The 24,941-nt window shown below is 39.9% G+C and overlaps 1 long non-coding RNA gene across 2 annotated transcripts in view; it reads left to right on the forward strand.

Moving 5' to 3' along the window:
• LOC129170782 (uncharacterized) overlaps window positions 1-24,941 on the forward strand; it is a 30,218-nt gene that overhangs the window by 2,075 nt on the left and 3,202 nt on the right. The window contains exons 1-2 of one of the 2 annotated variants that reach the window (XR_008566678.1): window positions 9,659-9,812; window positions 15,968-16,100. This is a non-coding gene — a long non-coding RNA (uncharacterized LOC129170782). Of the gene's footprint in view, window positions 1-9,658; window positions 9,813-15,967; window positions 16,101-24,941 lie in introns of those variants that run through there. The other variant, XR_008566679.1, reaches the window with a different exon arrangement.

Genomic DNA, 24,941 nt, shown 5'->3' on the forward strand with positions numbered 1-24,941 from the left:
GGCATCATTCAGTTAATGCTGAGAATAAAATCAAAACATTCAATCAGCAATAAAATTCTATTGGCGCTTGAAAGTGGATTTATTAGCAAGGATGAACAGGGAGACATAAACAGGATGAGTAACAAATGTCTGCATGTGCGGTTTGAGGGGACTGCTTGGCTGAAGGGCCCAGATAAACGGAAGAAAATGGATGGATGGATGGAATTTTGCGTGCCATTCCTAGTTAGCGTACAATATGGCACGCGTCCTGTTGCGTTATTAATACGCAGCGTGAGTCCAACAGTTAGCATTCTGCTGGTAGCATGGAAACAGGTACTCCAGATATTGTGAAAAAATTGAAAAATCTCTAGTTGTCGTGATGTCTTGTTCGAAGTTTGATGTAGATAAAGTGATAAATAGCAGAAAGTCCACAGTATGTGACTCGGATAACTCTCAACAATCACAGGCACTAAATTTCAAATTACACACAATAAAGTAGTTAAATAAGCAGAGCGAGACATTGAAACATCATTTGCAGTTACCATATTTTCTCTATTATCAGTCAGTCAAAAAAAATCATAAAGTAAAAAGAAACCCATATAATGTAACAGACGGCCGTTTAGACCCTGTCCACACACGAACGCTCACAGGGTTTGTTTGTTTTTGTGGCAGGTGGAAAAAAATTATATTACCCTGATGGGACATGACATTACCTTAGATTAAATTACCTTAACACTGCAAGAACTCAGCTATGGCATGTCTGACATGACACATTGAAAAAAGGTTTTCCTCCCATTCCATGTGGAAGTGGTACTTATTTGGCTTCTTACTTTGTCCTTCTTGCCCACTCGGTTTGAAACCCTTTTTTATGTTAGCAATAAATAAATTGTAGGCTAACTAGTTAGTTTGCTAGCAGGCTTTGCTTAAAGAGGCACACGCCGCGTGTGTCCGTGCCATGGTCCTGTAGCCTACGCATAAGAGTTGCGCAGTGTGGTGTAAACAAAGATAATAGGAGTGTAAAGGTGACCATAGGGGTGTTATTTCATGTCTACAAGGCTCTAATAATTAAAAAAAACATATTTAGAAAGTCATAAACAGGTTTTATATGCATTAGCTACAAAAATATTCCATTTATTAATATTGAATCCCACTTCCTACTTAAATTCACTTGTTGCGGTCGGGTCTGGAACCAATTCACCGCGACAAACGAGGGACGACTGTAGTTCATGGAGGGCGGTGAGGTTTTGTTGCAATAGTGCTAATAGCGCCAGTTGCAGCACACACACAGCTATGTAGTCCACCATTGTTGTTGGTGTTTTGCGTGCGGGGCTCCCTCTTGTTCTTATGGTCGTATGATGATGGCAGCGAAAAACAGCAGAAAAATAAAGTCATAATATTATGAGAAAAAAAACTGGTAATCTAACAAAAAAAAGTTGCTTTTTAACAAAATAATGTAATATTATGAGAAGAAATCCACATAATTTTAGTCGCATAAAGTTGAAATATTAAAGTAAAAAGATGTTTTTTGAAGTTGAAGTTGAAGTAATAGTAATAACAAGTAATATTGTGAGAATAATTTTATTGGCAAAAAGCACTGAAGACCTTGTCATGTTACACTTCATTCAAACTTGCACAAACATTGAAATAGTCATTATTCCCATATTAAAAAATACAACTGTGATTTTCTGTGTGTTTCTTTTGGGCTACTGCTGCTGAATTCTGTAACTTTATAGCTTCCACTGGATGTTCCATTTGCAAAGCTGGCATGTTGTGTTCCTTACTGAGTTGCTGGCTGTGCCGGATATGAGTGTTTAGCAGAGGCTTTGCTCCTTCGACATCTTTCAGTCGACATGTGTGGGCAGATTTTAGCAGGCACAATTCCAGTGTGCTTGATTTGGTCACCTTTGCCGACATGCCCCTTTTATTGTGTCACCGTGGTTAGACGGTCAAATGGATGCCGCATGCTTCGCTGAAAGGTAGCAGAAGTATGAGGCTTTATAAAATGTGGCATAACTCCATTATCAGTGTTCAAATGCTGCTTTTTTATTGTTCCAGTGAGGTGACGCAATAACCTTTAAGAGGAATGAAAAGATGCATTTAGTTACTAAAGCTGCTGTTATCCAAATGAGACCTTTGGAACAATGGGCAACACAGTCTGAAGCATAGCGGTAGATCACCAAAGTATTTTAGGGTGTTTAGAGTAGCAGGAATATCATAAGAGAAAATGGATTGAGAGTGATGTAAGCGTCTGGGGTTGAAGTGTGAAGTGATGAAACAAATTGACATCAGCAAGTATTTAATGACATGCTTCAGGTCTCTCCTAATCCACTGTACACTTAACATCTACAGTACCGTATTTTCTGCATTCATAGTTTGGTCTGGTCCTGTGACTTATAGTCTGGTACAACTTACAGTATAAATCAAAATATACAGTAATCCCTTGTTTATTGTAGTTAATTGGTTCCAGATCCGACTGTGAAAAGTGAATTTCCGCAAACAAAGATTCCTTATTTGTAAATGAAATATTTTCGTAGTTAGTATAGGAAACCTGTTTGCGACCTTCTAAATAAGTTTTTTAACATTATTAGAGCCCTCTAGACATGAAATAACACCCCTGTTGTCACCTTACACTGTTCTAACCCAATATAGTAGACATAATGGCAGAAAATAAGCCATTTAAGACATAACTAAACGTTTAAACAGTAGCCCGTGTTAGGGATTATTGTGCCTGTTGTGAGATCATTCAAAACAGCAGTAAAAGCCTGCTGTTCCTGCGATCAAGTCTGGTGCTTGTTGTCTCATCAAACATTGGAATAACTGTATTGTAGTTCATTTAACCATTTAGAAAATGCTTAATTTAGGCAAAAAATTATCTAATAAATTCTGATTTATTTTACTAATCATAGACCATATTCAACCATGATTTATTCATTAATACATTTTTGAAAAAACGTGACAGTGATGCCGCGAAATTCAAAGCGCAACGTGGGTGAGGGATTACTGGATACATAAATGAACATGCTTTTAAAGGCTAATTCACACTGACTGTCATGAACCAAAGAGTAAATATTTCCGTCGACAGCCGCGAGAGGGCGCTCTAGTCTAGTGACACAGAAGATAAAGAATTCAATGGATTCAGTCATGTGGGATGAGATCGGGAGCTTGGTGAACTTGCTTACCGGTAACTTACTCGTTGGACCTACTGGCTTGTTATGTTAATTTAGCCTATTCATCCTCCCAGGTATGTTCTTTAGGCTAGTGTGTACCTGAACTGCCAATGTTTCACGTCAGTAGTGTCCAAATTGTGGCCCAGGGGGTCATTTGCAACCTGCGCCTGTTTTTTTATTGGCCTATTGGCACTTTCTAAAAATACTATGAAACAATAAAATACAAAAACAACAGCAAAAATGAAAAAATAGACCAATATTTTTACAAGAATAAAGATTAAATTATCAGAAAGTAAAGATAAAATAAGAAGAGAAAAAATAACATGAAGTTTAATTATTACAGGGAAAATAGTCGTAACATGCAAAACAAACAGTTAACGAATAAAGAATAAAGTTCCAAATTCTGGAAAATTAAGTTGGGAAAATGTTATAATATTATGGTATATGGTAAAATATTATCAGAATAAACTCATAATGTTACGAGAAATAACATACAAGAAGAAAGTTGAAATCTTTGTAAAAATAAAAAAATAGCAAAAAGAAATGAATGTAAGGAGAAATACTTATAATACGTTTTGTCACTGGTAAGACAAAGTTGGGATGCACGCTGTTTTTTTTTTACATTTAAATATAAAAAAACATCTCAGCATAACTTACCTTTCAAGATGAAATGTCTGCTCTTGGTCTTCAATTTCGTGAAACTAATTCCTAAATAAACGCAACTTACATATGTTTTTTCCTCTTCCACGCATTTTCATGACCGCGGCACGACTTTTAGTCCGGAAATTCCAGTCTGTCTTGCAACACCAGCAAAAGTCCTTTATCTACATTGCTTTGACGCAAAACAAAGAAGAAAAGAGTTGCATTTTTCGCAGCACAGAGCCATACACCATCACTTTTCAAGCTAGAAAGAACAGTAAAAAAGTTTCTTTCAGAGCAGCCATCTGGAATTTTGTTTTGTAACCGTAGACCTCAAGGGTATATGATTCATAACATCCTGTAAAAATGTCCGGCTGTTTTACAGTTTTCTAATTGTCAGGGAGCAGAACAGACAAACAATGTATGCCAACACTTCTGTAATATGTGGCAAACCCAATTTCCAAACAATGTCAACATGCCCCTCACTGTCAAGTCATTATCAAGTACTTCCCACACGTAAGCAAGCGTTAGAGCCAGATGCTTTAAGTGGGCACAGCTTCACTTGTGTCACATAAAGTGTGTATTTTTGTTTCTTTTTTCCAGTAAGTAATACTAATAAGTTTTCTAACAGCTGTTGAAGATCCGCCACAGCATAATTTTGTTAGCCGCTGCACACATGAAATATTAATGGAGTTTGATTGAAGTTGTTTTTCAACTTATGACACAAGGTGATACTAATCTCATACACACATTCGTTCTTCCCAATTATACACACTGCGCCAACTTGGTTTTGTGGCGTTGCGCTGTCAGTTCAGCATCCGCCGGCTGTGTTGAACGTCGCCTCCTTAATAATGCATTCAAACCCGTTGGAAACGTGTTATGCAACAATCAATAGTCGCAATCTTGCATGTTGCCCAGAGAGCTGTCCGCGTTGCTGAACAGGCAAACAGGTTTGACGGCGCACATTTTTCTTCAGCGTCAAGAGGAAATTGTTAGAGCTGAGTGGAATATTGAGATCAAAAATAGGAAGGCCATCCTTATTTTATGTTATCTATCCAGCTGGCTTTGGGTGGGAGGCGGTGTACACCTTGGATTGGCACATATACGTAGACAAACAACCATTCACACTCACTTCATACCTATGGACAGTTTAGAGTCTCCAATTAACCTAACTTGCATGTTTTTGGAATGGAATGGAGATACGAACCGAGATTTTCCATCTCACCTGACTGTGTGGCCAACATGCTAACCACTGGGCCACTGTGCGGCCTATTATTCATAAGCGTTGCATGTAAGTTCATAACAGTAATGGTCGTCGGATTTCCATGACGAGGAACGTAGTTCTGCTTAGTTGCTGGTTAAAAGTAAAGAGGTTAAGTAAAGAGTTTGGCTTCGCAAAACAATTATTGTTCAAAAGAGTAATACATTTGCATCATAAAAATCCGACCAGAACTGGACTCGCGGGATCAAATGGGGGGGGGGGGGGGGGGGGGGGGGTAAGTCACTGTTGTTATAGTCCACTGCTGATGGGGATGTCATACAACTTCATGTCAAAAAATCCGAACTATCCCTTTAAAAACAAGGTCCATACTGCATGTACCGTATTTGGAACAAGTAAAGCTATTTCTAGCAAAAGCTTTATGACGCTGCCATTTCTGCAATCCCACAGGGGGTAAACTGCCATTTTGGGGTATAGTCAGCAGTGGATGCTTCGCAGTTGCCAACAATGCGTAAAAATAGCTAAAAGAGGCTGATATATTTAATCTTTTCACTGCAATGAGCAATTTCCCTTAAGGTCTGCAATACTGTATGATTCCATTCTTTTTGTTTTATTAAAGCTTCTGATCTAATTAATTTTTCATCTGCATGAGCTGAGATGCCATCGGAAATTGATACAATGCATCACCTAACATCGGGATCATCCGCTATCATTATGTGACAGTGTTCTCCTTCCACTGCAGATGATGAGCAAATATATAAACAAGTGCACACAGGAACCTTTTCCCCCCCCATCATAGTCAGGCGTGTGAGGAATTCTAAATATACCGTAGTGGGAATCTTTTAGCGCTCACCCATTCCTGATTTAATTCCTCACATCTAATCTGCTGCCAAATGCATGCAAACTGCCAGCCACTCAACATATTCATGGAAAGCCAGTGCAATATTTGCGTGTGGCTAAGTGAGCTGGCTCTTGTAATCTGTCAGTGCTTAGTTCCCTGAGGTACATGTTTGGGTTTTATACACTTATCTTTTATGTTTGCCTTTATCTGTTTGACACTTGTTATGTTGAAAATGATTTTTTTCATGTGCGTGGTTTTCAACCTTCCACGTGAATGTTTGAAACTTAGTAGAAGATAGAGAAGTACAGTTTACACATTGAGCCTCAGGGACTTGAGATTTATCATGCAAGTACACAGTTGTTGGTAGCAGTGAAATGAAGGCTTACATGTGCACATTTCTGATCTGTTCACTAAATTCGAGCAGTTTTATGCAGTGAGCCTCTGGTGACTGCAGTGCATTGATTTCTCTTTGCTCTCTTTTATTAAATGAACAGGAAGGGATGCGGTATTATGACTTGTGCTTCAAACTGAAGACAGGTTCATGTCCAAACAAGACTTGCTGGTTTGAACACAGTGTCGCCTCAGTTTTCTTCAGCACCTTCTGTTTTCGCTTTTTCATTTTTCCTCAGTCACAATCTCACAAGGGCCGCATGGTGGCCTAGTGGTTAGCATGTTGGCCACACAGTCAGGAGATCTGGGTTCGAATCTCTGTTTGTATGATCTCCCCGTGCGTGCGTGGGTTTTCTCCTGGTACTCCGGTTTCCTCCCACATTCCAGAAACATGCATGTTAGGTTAATTGGCGACTCTAAATTGTCCATAGTTGTGAATGGTTGTTTGTCTATATGTGCCCTGTGATTGGCTGGCAACCAGTCCAGGGTGTACCCTGCCTCTCGCCCTAAGTCAGTTGGGATAGGCTCCAGCATACCCCCGTGACCCTAGTGAGGACAAGAGGCATAGAAAGTGGATAGATGGATAATCTAACAATAATGGATAATCTCTTGTTTCGAAATCTGCGATTTTCGGTATCACTACGATATGGTACAGTGATCTCCAATGATTTTTCTTTTGAGCGCTACTTTTACAAAATGGAAATGGACTGGAGCTACTCATTTTTGTACCATTTACAATATTTTCACAGCTTATTTCAACCCAAACAAAACCTTGTTTTACCAGAACATTAACAAAATGCTGGCATCTACAACTCACATTTTGTGTTTCAGAATGCATTTCCTTCTAGTGTTGTCACATTATTAACTGAAAACCTGAATGAAAAGCAGGCATGCGCATGCCTCATGTGGTCGTGGGAGGCCAACTGGTGCCCTCAGACACCACGTTGATGACCCCTGGCCTGTAGTGATGTGCAATACCACTGATTTTCTTTCCGATGCGATACCAAGTGAAATCGACAATACCAACCTGATGCCGATATTTTGTGCAAACACATCCTATGTGTCTGGCAACGTACAGTATATTTTATGGGAAAAAGTCACCTTATAATTTTTTGCGAATGTTTCGGACATCGTGGGTTGTTGGGTGGAACTGGTTTTTATGGTGCTGCATTGGATCCGTGATGGGGTTGGTCGTGTTGGACTTCCCCGGTTCTGTTCCACCGTGGGGGGCGTGTGCGTGGCGTGTTTTGCATTCGGCTGGTACATTGTTTTATTTACTTTCACACGCTATGGAAACACGCTAGACGTCGGCCCTGCCCCTTGCTACTTTGTTAGCACTGTTGTTGTGATCATCATCATCTCTGCATGCTGGATCCAGGCACTGCTGGATAGACGTACTGGAGAAGAATGTGGAACGGACTGCTTGTATCTGCGTGCTTATATCATAGATTTTAAATGCAGGCCGATAAAATTAGTTTTTTTGCTGATATCGGACCAATATCTGATATATGTGTGAAAGTGAAAAAGTGTGCCACAAGTTAAACATCACTACAGGAATCAGTCGTTTAACTGGTTCCAGACCAAGTGAATTTCCACAACTTAGAATTCCTTATTTCTAAATGGAATATTTTCATAGTTAGAGCGTAGAAAACCTGTTTCCGGTCTCCTAAATACGGTTTTTAACATTATTATAGTCCTCTAGACATGCAATAACACATTTACACTCGTATTACCCATTATAGTAGACATAATAAGAGAAAATAAGCCATTTAAGACTTAAATAAGACTCACGCTTGTTTGTGTTGCTGTAAATGTTTTACAGTGCTAGGGGAGCTGAGTGGGAAGAGGCCAGCAGGTGACGTAAGCGTTTCAGAGTTGAGTTTTAGCTTGGCGTTGGTTACGGCTGCGACAGTAGCCCCTGTTAGGGATTATTGCGTCTGTTGTGAGATAATTCAAACCTGCAACAAAGGCCTGTTGTTCCGGCAATCAAGTCTGATGCTTGTGTGTCTCACTAGACATTACAGTAACATTACTGACATCTAGTGGCCGGTGTAGAATACTACATATTGTTTGTATATATATGTATTTTAGTTCACGTATCATTTTTTTATGTTTGAAAATGCTTAATTTAGGCAAAAAATACATAAAATTAAATATGTTTTTTTTTCTACTAATAATTAGGGGTGTCACGATATACTCAGCTCACAAAATGAGACAAGACTATATCGTAACATTACTTTGAAGAAAACTACAATGACAAAATATTGGAGTGGACAAACAGACATTTTTTTTATTTAACAGGGTCACAAAACAATGCGGGGACATTTTAAAATGTTTTATAGCTTTGCATGTGCGACCTAAGCCTGATGTTTTTAACATATTTCCACTAATTTAAACAAAAATGAAAAATTCTTTGTTAAAATAATGTAAAATAATGATGGCAGTTGTAGCTCTTACGACTGATCATATATGTTGGAACTACAGTTCCCATGATGCTTAGAGTGCAGAACCAGGAAGTAGTGAATAATAGTGTATTACCTTCATAGTAGCGATGCCATAGTTCACAGCTTCTGGCTGCCCTGTTCTTGCGGCACAGCTTTATATCGTCACGTTTTCATCTCGTGACACCCCTATTAACAATATTCAACCACAAAACAGCATGATTTATGAATATATCTTTGAAAAACCATGATAGAATGAAGCCACGCAGTTGGAAGCTCAAAGTGACGATGGAGGGACGACTGTATACCGACACAGTTTTGGTGAAAGTGACTCAGCTGTAATGCGGGAGTGGTGTTGACTCCACAGTCACGAGGCTGACATTTTTTGCAGCTTTTTCTATGAGACTATGGCTTTTACTCTCCGATTGTGCACAGCAATACAATTTTAGAAATGAGTTGTGTCAAACTGCAAATTATTACTGATGTGTATGTATATAAAAGTACAACAATCCTCATTATTATACAGTTTAATTTACAGTAAGGACATGTGCATTATCAAACATAATACCATCAGAGAGGTATTTTGTATTTCATCACAATATGTATACGTTTTATTGTATTTATTGTCGTGGTTGTGGGTGGAGTGACAGAGTAGCGGTACACTGCATCACACTGAGGGGTGTTTCTAATATTTGTTGTGCCTTATATGGCTGCATGATTAGGTTAAACTTTTGCAAACACTTCTTTGTATGTGAATACCACAAAGACAGCGGATCTCAAATTGTGCGGGCGCACCGACCACAGTGGCCAGTGAAGTCATTATTCTGTGTGCATTCTATGTGTTACTATGTGCTATAAGGAAGTGTTATTTTGTGCCCATTTTCCATTGCGCTGAGCATCCAGTGAAGCGCAAGCATTGTGTAGGTGGGAGTCTCAACATGTGCACCAACACTGTGCTGTCAGAGAAGCTGCGGAAGCATGAGCTGCTGTCAAGAGTTGCAGTCTAATGAAGGGATGTGCTCTTGCTTAGCAACACAAAGGAAAGTGGCTGACTTGCTCAAGGTCTGTCTGGCATCTTCTCTACAGGAGAGACTGAAGATCCAATCACACTGGCTCAGGCCTGGCGCGAGAAAAATGTAGGTGGAAAAAAAAAAAAGTTATAGCTCGCCTAACTTATTTAGATTCCAAACCACCCACACACTTTTTGCAGATGGAGGATCCCTGCATGTGGCACTCATTTACAAACTTAAAAAAACAACAACATTATGATTCAGGAAAATTCTGCAATGTCTCATTGCTGTCCTCATGTTTTGTTGTTTTTATTTTGTGTATACAAATGATCTCCTCTGGAGCCTTGTAAAGACAACCTCCATTATCTGGGTCTTGTTTGCGTCGTATCCATAATGTAATACCCAATTTTGGAATGAAGTAATATTTGCAGATCTTGTTGCATGATATAGCATACACTGCAGTTAATTACTTAGCAAGCTGACATTTGCAGTGCGTTCCCTTGCAGTGTGTGTGTTGTTTTACAGAGATAGCAAATGTGGTATTTTGTCATATAATATTTGTTTAGCTTTTTTGTTCCACAAAACCAGTGAGTGGCCTTATCAAGTAATGACTTGAACTGTGTGACACAAATATTTTCTCAAATGATCTCCTATTTTGAACCTGTGGTGCAAGATTTGTATTTTCTGGACTACTACAAGTTGGAGTATACGTCGCATCAGTCAAAAGCTGCGTCATGTAGAGGAAAAAAAACACCAGACTATAAGTGACATTTATGATGAAGCTATCATCAGAGCGACCTTTTTTTGTGTCATGGCGCCACTCCTAACAACATTCAATTCACAAAACAAAGCCAGGAAGGGAGCAATGTTTACACCAACAAGGAGACAAACTACAGCTACAGAAGCTAAATTAAGTCAGATTTTTTAAGTATATTAATACAATAAAACTTACCGGTTTAATAAATGTCAGAACGTTTTCGAAGAAAACACTTTTAATATGTGACTTGATGCCTGAATGGATTCCAAACATCCGTATTTTAGCAGCAACACTTCATTTTTACATAGACTGAAAACCATACGTGTGTAAAACCCGTATTTGAAAAGTCATAAATAGGTTTTCTATGCTCTAACTACGAAAATATTCAGTTTATTAATATTGAGTCCTACTTTGCCACAGAAATTCACTTATTGTGGTCGGGTCTGGAACCAATACACCGCGATAAACGAGGGATGACTGTACTGTATTAGTAGTGAGAGTATTAAAAGTGTCTGGCGAATATGTCACGATCGAGACTGTCTGGCCCTGAACTGTTCTAGGATCAGGGCAAAAAGCATTACTGTGATGATGTGTGGGAGACGATAATCTAAGGTCATGGCCATGTGTCCATCATTCACATTGGTGGAAGTCAGAGGAGATGAACGACAGTGATGAACATGAGTTGAATAGTGTTTTTGCTCAGTAAAACTCCCATGGAAACCGGTTCTGTTGGTGTAATCCTGCTAACTAACAAACAAATCCGCTGGATCAGTAATTTGTGTAAAATTATGTTTTGAGATCTTGCAGTGTCTGCAGCATTTTTGCTCTGAACCATGTACTCTTTGTACTAATTTTGCATCGGAAAGTGCAGGAAAAAATACTTCTGTATGCTCGCCCTCTCCATGGGGAAGGAGGTGAGACAAGCTTCTCTGTTACATGTCAACCTTCCTCCTTTTGTGCTTCTGCTGTTTTGTGGGCTCCCTGGAAAAAGTGCTACTGAAACTATTTTGCCGCTAAGGACCGTCTCATTCTCTTTTATTGCTCCATTTTGTCTTGTTAATGCAATGAGCGCTCCCTACAGAACACCACAAGACTCGGCTCAGCTGTTCTCTCAGGCGAGAAACCAGAGAGCCCCCACTTGCTCAGCAACATCAATAATACAACGGAACCACGCCCCCAGCCACCTCTACTTGCTTCCAAAAATAGACCTCCTTTTCTGTTCAATATTTCATCCGTGCTTTCAATCTCTCTATCACTTTTTATCTTCTCTTTTATCTGTATGTTCAGGTTTTAGTCACTGGAAAAGAACTTTTCCACTTCCATGCCATTAAGTATTCTGTTTTCCTATGAGACTTTACTGTGACTGCAGCTTGGGAGTGGTCCTTCAGAGCAACAGGTCCATTGCATTCTGGTTGTTGTAGTCTGCGTTGTCATTGGAATAACATCAAATATATTAAAAGAATTAATAAAAGGAACATCCAAATCACACCACCCACCGATCACGGTGATTTACTGTAAACTCTTTTGAAATCTTTATTCATTAGAAAGTGTCATCCATTAACTTGCTGATCATTGGTGTTCCGAATTATACTCAAAATCCAAGTGCAAAGTGGAGGCTAATCCAATGACTGAAATTCCTTGAGACAGCTCACGATGTACTGTAGCTCAGAAGTGTGTATGGCCTGTATATATTCCACGACAGATGGTTTCCTGAAGACATCTTCCCAGACCTGGGTCAAGTCATCAGTCAAGTTGCGGACATTGTGGTGGTCGATGCATCAATGCAAGATGCCAGAGATGCTTAATTAGATTCAAGTCTAGATTAGATTCAGTTTGGTTTGAACGCTCAAATGAGCCTGGCATGGATCGTGAGATCGACAGATGGATTGGTGTGGCGTCTACAGTGATGCAGACCCTCCATTGGGCCATTCTTGGGAAAAAGGCAAAGCTCTCACTTTACCAGTTGATTTACGTTCCTACCGTCACTATGCTTTGGGTAGTGACTGAAAGGACAAGAACGCGGGTACAAGCGGCCAAAATGAGTTTCCCTAAGGTGGCTGGGCTCTCTCTTAGAGATAGGGTGAGAACCACTGTCATTCGGGAGGAACTCATATTACTGTTCGGCTGCATTGAAATGAGGTTGCACAGGCATTTGGTCAGGATGCCTCCCCGGGGAGCTGTTCACATCCGACCAGTAGGAGGCCTCGAGGAAAACACAGAACATGTTGGAGAGACTATGTCTCTCAAGTGTCTTGGGAACACCTCAGAATCCCCTGGAAGGAGTTGAACGGCTGCTGCCCCAGCACCCAACCCTGGATAAGTGAAGGAAGATGGTTGGATGTATGGGCACAAATGACCAGAGCGCAGTCCTTTTGCTGGGTTGTTGTCCTCCATTTATATCCTGGCCTGTCTCCGGGTGTTTCCTCCACCCTCTCGGCACTGCCAAGAGACACAACAAGCATTCTGAGCAGGGCATGTATGGAAAGATTTGTGGTTAACATGTTGAGCTAAACTTCCTGTTCCTATAACTCATGATTTCGCTTTGGGGATGACTTCTTCAAAACGATCTCACCTGCTGTTATTAGCTTCAAAGCATTCCTCAGTTGTTTTTTCACATTATTTTATCTTGTCAACACGAGCGCCGATGTGCCATCAGTACGGCAGACACAAGGAAAGAACAAATGCTTACTGGGAACACATTTGTTCAGACCACGATCAGTCGTGTGTCTCACCACCTCTGAGCAAATGTGATTTGCGTGGAAAGTGATTTCAGCGACGGTCGAGTGCACCTCGTGTCAGTTTCCCTGGGTGGCTTTTAGTTTGAGTTCTTCAGCTGATGTTGCACAAAATGAGTCTCCTGACCTTTCCTTCTGACTGTGAGGAAGGAAGAAGAACACTCCACTGAGAGCTCACTTACTGTTTATTATATAATGTGTTCTTATGGGGCATAGACCTGCTGATGGTGCTGATGTTGGATTCTGTTTTGCTTCCACTTAACTTAGTTCTCCTCATTCCTGCAAGTAAGTACACTTTTTTGGCCTTTCCTGTTTCCACTGAGGGGCACTGTGACTGATTCAGGAAGCGACTGATGCATAGCTTCAGGGTGTCAACTTCATCGTACCACCAGCAGAGGTGGCGATTGCCAGACTGAACACTAAACTTTGTCTTCATGCCCAGCAAACATCCTACGGCCCAGGCTAAAAAGCTTCGCAATTTGCCATCGTCCAACTGTCTAGTATCCGTGAAATTAATTTGGGCTCATTTGGTCAAAGTCCCTCAAAATACAACACCTGATTTTGATCCAAAGTAAAATGTCAGATGTTGTGTTTGTTTGCGAATATGGATTCTAGAGACCTTTTTTTTGGGTCCTGTCGTGAACTGGTGGCACTAACGTAAGGGATTTGGGGGTTTGTGTTAAGCACCCGGCTGCACGGTGGCCTAGTGGTTAGCATGTTGGCGACACAGTCAGGAGATCGAGAAGATCTGGGTACGAATCTATGTTGGGCATCTCTGTGTGGATTTTGCACATTCTCCCCGTGCGTGCTTGGGTTTTCTCCGGGTACTCCGGTTTCCCCCCACATTCCAAAAACATGCATGTTAGGTTAATTGTCTATATGTGCCCTGCGATTGACCAGTCCAGGGTGTACCCCGCCTCTCGCCCAAAGTCAGCTGGGATAGGCTCCAGCATACCCGCGACCCTAGTGAGGATAAGCAGCATAGAAGAAGGATGGGTGGAAGGTGTTCAGCACAATAAAATACACAAATTTTGTGCCGGGCCCGATGTGCTTTGAAATGTTGGTGAATTTTCATGCAAGTTAAAGCATGGAATAATGAAGACAAACCTTGCCGTTCCATAGGGGTCTCTGCACCTCTATCGTTCGGTGCTTGGGTGCTAATAATGTAAAATAATAAAGTATGTATGATCAATAGTATGATCAAGGTCTCATTCGTAACCTTACCTGCACAGTAGAATAGAGGTAAGTAAACTCTGCTGTGAAGGTACATAGCAGCCAATTACCTTCCATATTTATCAAATGTCAAGAAGCAGTCTGCTCTCATCCTTGACGGCTCCTGTAGCATGGCAGATATTAAATTATTTTTAAAGTTACTTTGAATAATTGCACCAATGCACACATCAGTTCAGGGTGGAGTTTCAAAAATGTCATTGAAGTAAGACATGTGTTTGCCTGGGTTTTGAGCTCAAACACCTGCACTCTGTATTCTGGGTTGCCAAGCACGAGAGCACAAAAGGTGTGGCACCACGAAGTACCATGAGTCTTTGTGGATAGGTGGCACATGTGCTTGAAGAACCCGTCCATCCATCTTCTATGCCGCTTAACCTCACTAGGGTTGTGGGTACGCTGGAGCCTATGCCAGCTGACTTTGGGCGAGAGGCGGGGTACACCCTGGACTGGTCGCCAGCCAATCGCCCAGATCTTCAAACCCAGATCTTCTCGATCTCCTGACTGTGTGGCCAACATGCTAATCACCAGGCCACCGTGCGGGCCCGCTTGAAGAATCCATTAAATTCAAAATATTCACTGTATTCACAGTATTTCACGCAGAAAACTCAGCTTTTCTAGCCTTCACCTCCACAAGATTATGATTTGATAAAAAGTTTTAGACCAAAAAAAATCTTTAGAGCGCTGACCTCTTTGTCGACAACTATAACCCTGCTCCTTCAAATGCTTCAATGGACTCACTTGTGAAAAATAAACTGCCTGCGTACCCCCACAGCCAGATTATCAGATCACATGAGAGAAACCTCTTCATGTTTTGCCTCAGTAGTTGATTGTAAATAACTGATGAATACACATTGCATTCCTTTAGATGTTTCCGGTTTGGAGAGACACTCAAGTGTGAAGCGAGTTCAATGAGTCGTTCAATGAATTGCATTGTTCTGTAGGCATTTATGGAGGAAAGTTTCCAAAGAGATTACCAAGAAGTACTTACATGCAACAGCAAGCACAAAACATGAAGACTCTTGAAGGATCTTTTATGTTTTATAGCGCTCCGAAGTCATTGTTATAGATACTTTTACATGTTCGAATTCACCAACAGCAAAGCCTTTTTAAATTGCATTCACAGTTGTCATAATACGAATATTAATAACAATAATAATAATGTATTTAACAGGATTTATGATGAGCCAATATAATTTTTTGTCATAGTTTTCTATGAGCAACATAGCATCATGCACACACATTATACTATGCTGGTCTTTTTGGACTGAATCGCACACATCACATTTGTATTATTCAAAACATGGCATAACACAACAAATGTGTGTCTGCTCACTTTGTTGCCATTGTCGCCATGGTAATGTTGTATTACTTTCACACATTCTGTGACAGCACCACAGTGTGAAGGGCATTTCTGATTTGATGTAACAGGGGAAATGTGAGAATTTACTAGGATTTTCTTGTGACGAGTGTGACCTTTAATTACTGCAGCACTGTAGCATTTTTGTTCGAAATACTGCATTTTCAGAGTATCGAACCTTGTTTTGTGCTCTCTCTCCAAGCTTTCCCGGACATGAGCGAGCGAAAAGTGGACCTTTGACACTGAACAACGTGTCAACAACCAGGAGCAAGCCCATGTTCTACTGATCGATGGAGAGAAGTTTCAATGCAGCAATCAATGAGTGTATGTTAAAGGTAATGTGATACTGTGTGGTCAGCATCACACAAGACCAGGCAGCAATCACTCACTGTAACAACCCAGAGCCTTAATCAATATCATTATGTGTCTACGAAGGATTTTTAGGGCCACACTGAATAGAAAATAATAGTAAAACGATGTCATATTGTATTAGCTGCTGTCTTTTCTAGAGACAATATATATTACCCAATTTTTCTGACTATAAGTCACACTTTTTTCATAGTTTGGCTGGTCCTGCGACTTTCAGTCAGGTGCAGCTTATAGATAAAATCTAACACTGTATTTAATTTAACATGTGCTGCCTTCAGGTAGAAGTTGGGTTGCGGTTGTTTTTTTTGCCGACACCTGGTGTCTGAAACAATTCATTTGCGTCAAGCTTGTGACGCAGTTAGGCAAACAAATGAAATGATCACACAGCATACCGGACGCTTTTGTTACGGAGTACTTTCTAATACGCCTCTGCCTTGAAGACTACGTGTTTATAAAAGTAATGTGCGACTATAATTATATGCTACCTGGATTGAGAAGTGTCTAGTACACTATGTACACTACTGGGGGGACAATATATACTACATACTATATGATACAGTAATCTCTCGCTGCTTTGCGCTACACATTTTGAGGCTTTATGCTATCGTGGTTTTTCAAAAATATATTCATTAATAGATCAGGTTGAATATGGCCTATTATTAGTTAAGAGTATGCATATTGCCTAAATTAAGTATTTTCAAGCATAAAAATGGCTAAATAAACTAGAATACAAACATAAGGCATTCAGAAGAAGCATTAAAAGACGCTGTAATATGATATATTGATATATTGAAGAATATGTGATATGTATTATTCTATACTGGTCACTAGTCAGTATTGTGACTGTAATGTTAGGTGAGACACACAAGCACTAGACTTTATCGCTGGAACAGCAGGCTTGTATTGCCTGTCTGAATGATCTCACAACAGGCATACAAATCCCGAATAAAAACACGGGCTACTGTTGCGGCCATAACCCACGGCAAGCTAAATATAATCTCTGAACGCCCGACGTCACTTCCATATGAGCACGAGTCTTATTTATGTCTTAAATGGCTTATTTTCTCTTATTGTCTCTACTATATTGGGTAATACAATTGTAAAGGTGACTAGAGGGGTGTTATTTAATGTCTAGAGGGCTCTAATAATGTTAAAAACGTATTTAGAAGGTTGTAAACAGGTTTTCTATACTCTAAGTACAAAAATATTCCCTTTATAAATAAGGAATCCTACTTCGCGGCAATTCACTTATCGCAGTAAGGTCTGGAACCAATTAACCACAGTAAACGAGGGATTCCTGTGCTTACATTTCTTCAAGGTTGGAAAGTTGATTTGTGTTGTTATTCATGCTTGAACAATGCTGGTGCCAGCAACACATACAGTGGTTTGTACGGATAAATAAATGCATACAAACAGGTTCTCAATAGTATTTAAAATTGGTCGGACGTGAAACAGTTTCATGAGAACCACTGCCCTGGACTGGTTACCCGGCTATTGTAGTAGTAGCAGTAAGCCAATAAAACAAAAACAATTAAATAGCTCAATACACAACTACTTAGTACATTAAGCACAATCTGACCATTTATTGAAATTAGCCATCAATAATAAATGCTAATCAATGTAGTTTACATTGGGGGTTGAATAACTTTAATAAGTACAACTGTAAGTCTCATCCTCATTTTTTCTGCTTTTTCGATCATTTTAGTTGGAGCATCGCGCTGGGCCTTGATGTTTCTGCGCTTAGATGCAGAGTATGTTCAATGACTGCAGCGATGAAACCATGTAAACACATAGACGGGATCGCATTAGTATGCCGCCGACTCTGCCCATGTTATTCCAGGCGTGCTTTGTACATTTGCTCAACACAAACCTCAATTACATCAGAAGATCAGAAGGAGCGAGGCTAGAAAGTTCCGGCCTGTATGTGTTCAGTCAAATGCTAAAAGCTGCACCATCCCAGTAGACCGTGCGCGTTTTGCCATATTCACCAGATGTACATCTTTAAACGCCCTGAGGGGACTTTGCATGCACATCGCACTATGCCTCTATATTTATTCTTTAAAAGCCCCATCCCTTCTACATTCAGGATGCTTTCGGAATAGCTGAAGACCACTACATCTTGAACAAAGTGAAGTATTTTTTTTAACAAGAGTGTACCACAAGCAGTTTGACGTCAAAACAGTTTATGATGGGATACTCTGGGACTTTAGGTTTAGGTTTATGCAATTCCAGCTATAAAGGGCCCATAAAAAGTGTCTGGAAAAGATAGCTGCATCAAGCCCGCACCAAGTACTTTGGCTTCCGCTGGTCCTCCATTTAACTTGATGTAGATTTTGCAGTTTGCGCTCCAAGTGCCTTGAATTTGACTGTGGAAACAAGCCATCTGAATCATACTGTGGTGAATCTGATTTGGTGAAAATGTGGTTTTAGTGACTTTCCAAACCCCTTCCTGCAAATCCAGCTCCTCCCTTTACAAAGCTCAATATCATGCAGAGCAATGGTTCTTAACTGGTTTCACTGCGGGACCCACCATCACCCTTTAATGACGAGCGGCGACCCAAATTGAAGAATTTTTTTCCTCTCATATGTAACTGATGAAAAGACAGTGCAGTTTGAATTAAGGTAGTGCAAAACAACACAGTGGGCCAAGTTTAATAAACATTTCATGAGCAATAGGTTTTTTATACACAAACTTCAAATCATTTCAACAAAAAGTGCCTGTAATGGTTTTTAGTGGGGGTGTCACGAGATCTCCCAAGCTTAAAATGTGACAATATTTCCTGTTCAGAAAAAAACTCTCGCGATTATTAACACGAAAATTGAAAATGAAGTCGATCATTTTGCCGGCCTCCAAATATTGCCATGTGCATGCATGTCTGGTTGTCCTCGTCTGTCCCCTCTAAACTGGCAAGAAGAGCGTTCACTTTGTGCATTGCTTCAGCATCTAGACCAGGGGTGTCAAACTCGTTTTCAGCATGGGCCACATCCCAGTTATGGTTATCCTCAGAGGGCCCCCGTATGGGAATATTAATAATGAGCAAAGTGAGCCCATCAACAATGACAATGAATGAGACAGTATGCTGAATTTGTTCGAATTAATGTTAAAATCTCGTCCCGTCTCTTTCTAGTGGACCCAATCTCATGCACCGTCTCGTCTCGTGAGTCGAGTGTCTCGTGACACCACTAGTTTTTAGTACATGGTATATCTGAGGAGTCCAGTTGTTCTGATTCAACTCTTCAGATAAACAAAAAGAGCAATTCAAAAATATTTAAATACATATTCTCTATTGATTAACACCGTAGGCCATCACAAAACGGCAAATTTAATAATAACATGATAGGGGGACACGCCCTGGGCACCAGTGATATTAGAATCGCCACTGATATAAACACAGATGTCGTCACCTCCTGTTGTAGCATGTCTGTCCCCAAAGGTAGCATGATAGCAATTGAGTCCAAGTCGTGTTTTCAAGACTGTATAAACATAACTCACAGTCTCTCACAGTCCGTTGGGTGGATCTCAAAAGTTGTCATTTTGTTTTAAGGGGAGTGAACATTGGCCAGGATGATCGATGGACAATCCGGATTGTACGGGTTAGCCGTTAGCCTTCCTCTCACATGCATCGCAAGATTACTTTCGTAGCAAAGATCCACGACCTCTTGAAAACGGGTCCGCGACCCAGCCGTTGAGAATCACTGATGTCGGGTGCCGCAATAACCTACCGTAATACTGGCTTTATACAAGGCAAGCCATCTATTGAAGTAGAGTATTTCAACATAGTGCGGGCATTCTCTGAGGCTCAGCCACCTGCCTATGCTGGAGAAACACCTCAGAACTCAGCAACTGTCAATTCAAACTCAATGTGGCTCACAGGTGCCAGCTCCTCTTTGCCTCTTCTAAGCCTTTGTGCATCGATCAAGGCAAACTGCCTGGCAGGGATTCAAAGTGCAATACAGCACATTTCTGCAAAGTCAAACTGACCAGTCTCTCAACTTCCTGAAGGTTCAATATTGTCCAAGAAGGAGGAGCTGGCATGGGAAGCCCCAGTGGTGTGTAAGGATAGTGCGTTCGGGTTTATAAAAACGTTATAAAAACTACATCTTTGGTATTGAATGAGTTTATAATGAATTAGTTTTGTTTTAGAATAAATCGAAAGCCAATAAAAAACAAGCTGCAGGTTGGAAATAGCCCCCAGGCCACAATTTGGACACGATTTACAGAGTTACATTTTAGGCAAGTGTGACGGTAATAGTTTGGACGCTCTGAATTACATTATTTTTGGTCAATTCAAGTTCCATACTGTGTTTTCTGTAGCGATAATAGTTATGACAAAGCAATTTCTGCAATATTATCTTATTCTAAGAACAAAAAAAGTCCAAAGAGCCCAGGGTGAGTTTCCCACCTATTAAAATGTGTCTTTGATGAATCACCCTTCATGCAAATATAAGTTGCCAAGGTTCTAATGAGTAAGGCCAATGTGTAAAGTCTCAAAAAGTCAAAGTAGAAAAAGTAGCCTGGTTCTCCCTACGGGTGGCTGAGCAGCATTTCAGTCAGTGGAAGTGACTCACTTAGACGGTGTATGGACCTTCATCAATGTGGGTTATTTAAGGCATTAGACTCACAGTTCATGGCCTGTGGTGTCTGCATGAACTGTAGTGGGAGAGGAAGACCTTATAGACTTATTATTAGTCTGCACTTGTTCACTCATCTAAAGCATGTTCTTCCTGGCATCTCAAAACTTTTCTCACTTAAGTGTATTTTTCAGAGTAAGAGGTGAGAGCTTGAGCAGCTGCACGAAGTAAAAAGAAGGCTAAACAGACACTTGTCGGCGCTGGCTGAGCCTGACTTTCTGTGTTCCAAGCAACTCCTCACCTCTCTCAACCTATCGATCTGTGTTCCCTTCCTGCTGCTTTGTTTGTTTTCTTTGACCTGGGTCAGAGTGGATGTTTTAAGTCTGCTCTATCTCTTTTTTTGTTGCTAGAAAAAAATGAAGGCAGTGATAAATTGCCGTTTTGCAGAATGAAAGACTCTGGATGAACTGGAACACTTCTGCTGATGCCTTCTTGTCTCTAAACACATACAAATAGCGTTGGCTTCATTGTCAACATTAAGAGGGAGTACACTTGTATGATATAGTGATAGACCGCAGTGTTTCACCATGCAAATCTATATGTGACCTTTGTCTTTCCTTTGTAATTTACATGTCATTTTCATACTGAACAGAGAGATGTATGGGGGTGTAAATATAACTGTTAACGCTAAATGTTAAATCTAAATATAAATGTTACATTTAAATGTGATATTTAACTTTGAAATCTAAACTTAACATTAAAATGTAACATTTACATTTAAAATATTTACATTTAGATTTATATTTAACAATTACATTTAAATTTAAAAGTTAAATATAATTGTTAAATCTAAATCCAAATTTAAATGTTAAATCCAAATATTAAATCCAAATGTTAAATCTCAATGTAAATATATTAAATCTAAATATTACATGTAAATGTTAAAGCTAAACGTTAAATTTGAATGTTAAATATAAAAGTCAAATATAAGTGTTAAATCTTAAATGTCTTGCCAAGTGTAAAGCTCAGTATTTATAAAACATGCCCAGGATTTAACACAACTTTATTGTGATCCTGTTAAACTGCTTCCATTACAGTGGAACCTCAAAAATCAGACACAATATAATCCATGACATCGGTAATAAATAATAGTATGAAATCATCACTGTTTCGTGGTTGACTATGGCTTATTGTTACATTTTTTAAAGCATTTTCAAGCATAAAAATGGCAAAATGAACTAAAATCCAAATAAAGAACATTCAGAAGACGCATTCAAAGACATTGTGTGATATGTAGCATTTGACGCTGGTCGCTAGGTGTCAGTAATGTTACATTGATGAGACAATAGCCACCGTAGGAAGTACTGTACTGAAGTAGAAAAGGAACAACAAGGAACTTTCCCAGTCTCATTTATGTCGTATATATCTTATTTCTCTTATTATGTCTACTACATTGGGTAATATCACTGTAAAGGTGACTATAGGGGTGTTAATTTATGTCTTAGAGGGCTTAATAATATTAAAAACTGTATTTAGAAGGCCATAGACAGGTTTTCTATGCTCTAACTACAAAAATAATCAATTTATAAATAAGGAATAATATTTTGCAAGGGATGACAAAGAATTATACTGAAGGTGAATTTTTTTGCCCCGATTTTTGGTACCCCCAGAAGGCCACGGTACCCACTGTGAATAGTGGCTTTGTTTGGTCCAACCTGTCAATTGAAACGTGTTCCCTCATCTGCTTTGACGCTGAATTCCGAGAATGGGGTTCATAAATATAATGAATTGGAATGTTTCTTCCAGGGATCACCGCCGTCTTTGCAAAGCTTCAAATAATGCACAGGTTTTACATCGAGGTAAGGCATGGCCTTGGAGGCAGAAAGCATCAATACGACTCTGTGAGAGCTGATCCAACATCACGCCATGTGCATTCTGAGCAAAGTTTGATACAATCAGGCCCATTAAAAATTGATTACATTTCATCATTAAACCTACAGAGGATACACATCTGACAGCAAACCTCCCACAGACAAAATGGATTGCTTGAGTTTCCGAGCAAAAGCTGAAGGAGTCCCCTATCACTCTCTGGTACAAGTTTGGGCAGTTTAAATTTGGAAGACGGTACGGGTAGTTAGTAAAATACTTCCTTCTTGAGCACAGCTGTGTGTGGGTAGTGCAATGTTTATCCTCATGGAGATGTAGTCAAGCAACAGCCTTTTTTAACAATCAGTGATATCACAATGAAATGCCATTTATCTTGCCCTATACAGTATATTGGTTTTTGGTCGCAATTCAGATGACGAATTCTAACGCAATAGAAGCCACCCACAACGCAACAAAAGCGTCCAGTTTCTAGTGACAGTGCAAAGGCAAGAAGGGCAGTATTGTTTTCACTGCTGCTGGTTGATACTCAAAAACCACACTGCTTTCCATGAACATTTGTGCAGACGTGGACACATGCGCTGAAACAGAACAAACCAGAACAATGAATCTTCTTCTCCTATGTTGCAGCTTTTGCTGTCCATAGTGTTTGTTTTTTTTCCTCGAGACAGAGGCAGAGCACCTTCATGTCATTTCTTCATGAATAAATGTTTTAGTATATTACTTTGTATATGTAACAATGTTTGCTCTTCACTCGGATTCATTTGTGTTTGTTTACAGACAACAGTCTCTCTGTTTCGGCTCAATCAAGTAATTATGATTATTATTTTTTACTCGTTAAACTGGATACTGTAAGGAAGCATTACATACTTTACAGGAGGTGCTCTGTCTATGTAGGAGTTTCGTTCCTACGACGGTGATGTGAGTCGAGGGGTAGTGTGAGTCGGAACTGTTAAAGGCTATTTCTTCTCTTACTTTTCTTCCTTGTTCTTGGGACCGCCTTGCTATCGGAGAAGTAGCCAATGATCACGCAGTATAATGTTTTTCAAATTATATTAAAAAATAAGAACAATTTATTTGTTTACAGCGCTGGGCTCTGTCATCAACGAGCTTGACTAAAGAGCTCAGAATGAAAGTACACAGAGAAAGAAAGTGAAAGTTAAGCTTGCGTGAGAGAGACAGAGAACAATGCACCTGTTGTGTGTTTGCCTTTTGTCTCAGTAGTTTTCCAGTGTTGTGTTGTGTTGAGCAACACTGATTGTTCTATGTGAGTGTGTGTGTCAAGAAGGCCTTCTATGAGAAACTATTAGCTGATCTAATAGACTGAATCTAAAGGTGTAACAATAATATCTAATAGAACTTATACCTAAATTCTACTTAAATTTACACTTAAGTCACTCGCAATGTACATAGAGCACATAAAATAAAGTAATACAAAGATGAAATACAGGATTTAGATGAAAATCAGAGAACAGCTCCTTTCTTTTATCCCTGTGGTTGTCTTCCTCACTGGAAGAGAGACAGGCTTATTGAGAGGACCACTGTGCTGCTTAGTTATCGCTGTTGATTTCATAGGAGGTCTTTTCCCATGTTCAAAGATACCAGAAAAAAAACTCCTTACTTTTATCCCAGTGGTTGTCTTGCACACTCAAAGGGAGAGACAGGGTTATTTGGAGGAGGAAGACCACTATGCTGCATAGTTATCACTGTCAATTTCATAGGAGGAGCTCTTTTCCCATGTTCAAAGTTACCATCTTTCTCCTCAGTGATGGGAGTGGCTTGGACCGGGCTTGCAGCCAATGTTGACCCATGTTTCTCCACTGTTTCTCCACACTTCACGTTTCACTTTCATTTTCTTTGATGCACTGACATAATGTGGCAAAAAAACATTAACTACAAAGAACAAAAGTGACCTTTTTCCTCCTTCCTTGCGCAACGTACATATTCTACAGCGTGCGCACGTAACTAGTTCTGCTTTTGTTTTTGTACAGTAATAATTTATAGAAGCGCGCTATAACTATGAAATGTCGTAACCGCTTGTAGTAGCATTACTGTATTTTTTGGAAACTCTTCTGTCAATCCACAGTTTTCTTCTACCATTGGTAGTTAAACTTAGCCCATTTTGCATCAGAGGCCATTATTTCACCTGCTACCATTCTCTATTGACATATTGTCTCCAATGGCCACATTGGTCTTGGTCACCTCCTGTGTTAGTACATCTTAAGCATTCCTGCCCTGTAGCCATGGGAAATCAAACCTTACGTGGCTATAAATGTCAGCTCGGAATGCCAAGACACCCACACATCATTATTACACGCTGCTGACGTTGTTGTAAGTAGTAGAGTTCAAGG

This window comes from Dunckerocampus dactyliophorus, chromosome 18 (assembly GCF_027744805.1).
Source record: "Dunckerocampus dactyliophorus isolate RoL2022-P2 chromosome 18, RoL_Ddac_1.1, whole genome shotgun sequence".
Lineage (NCBI taxonomy): Eukaryota > Metazoa > Chordata > Actinopteri > Syngnathiformes > Syngnathidae > Dunckerocampus > Dunckerocampus dactyliophorus.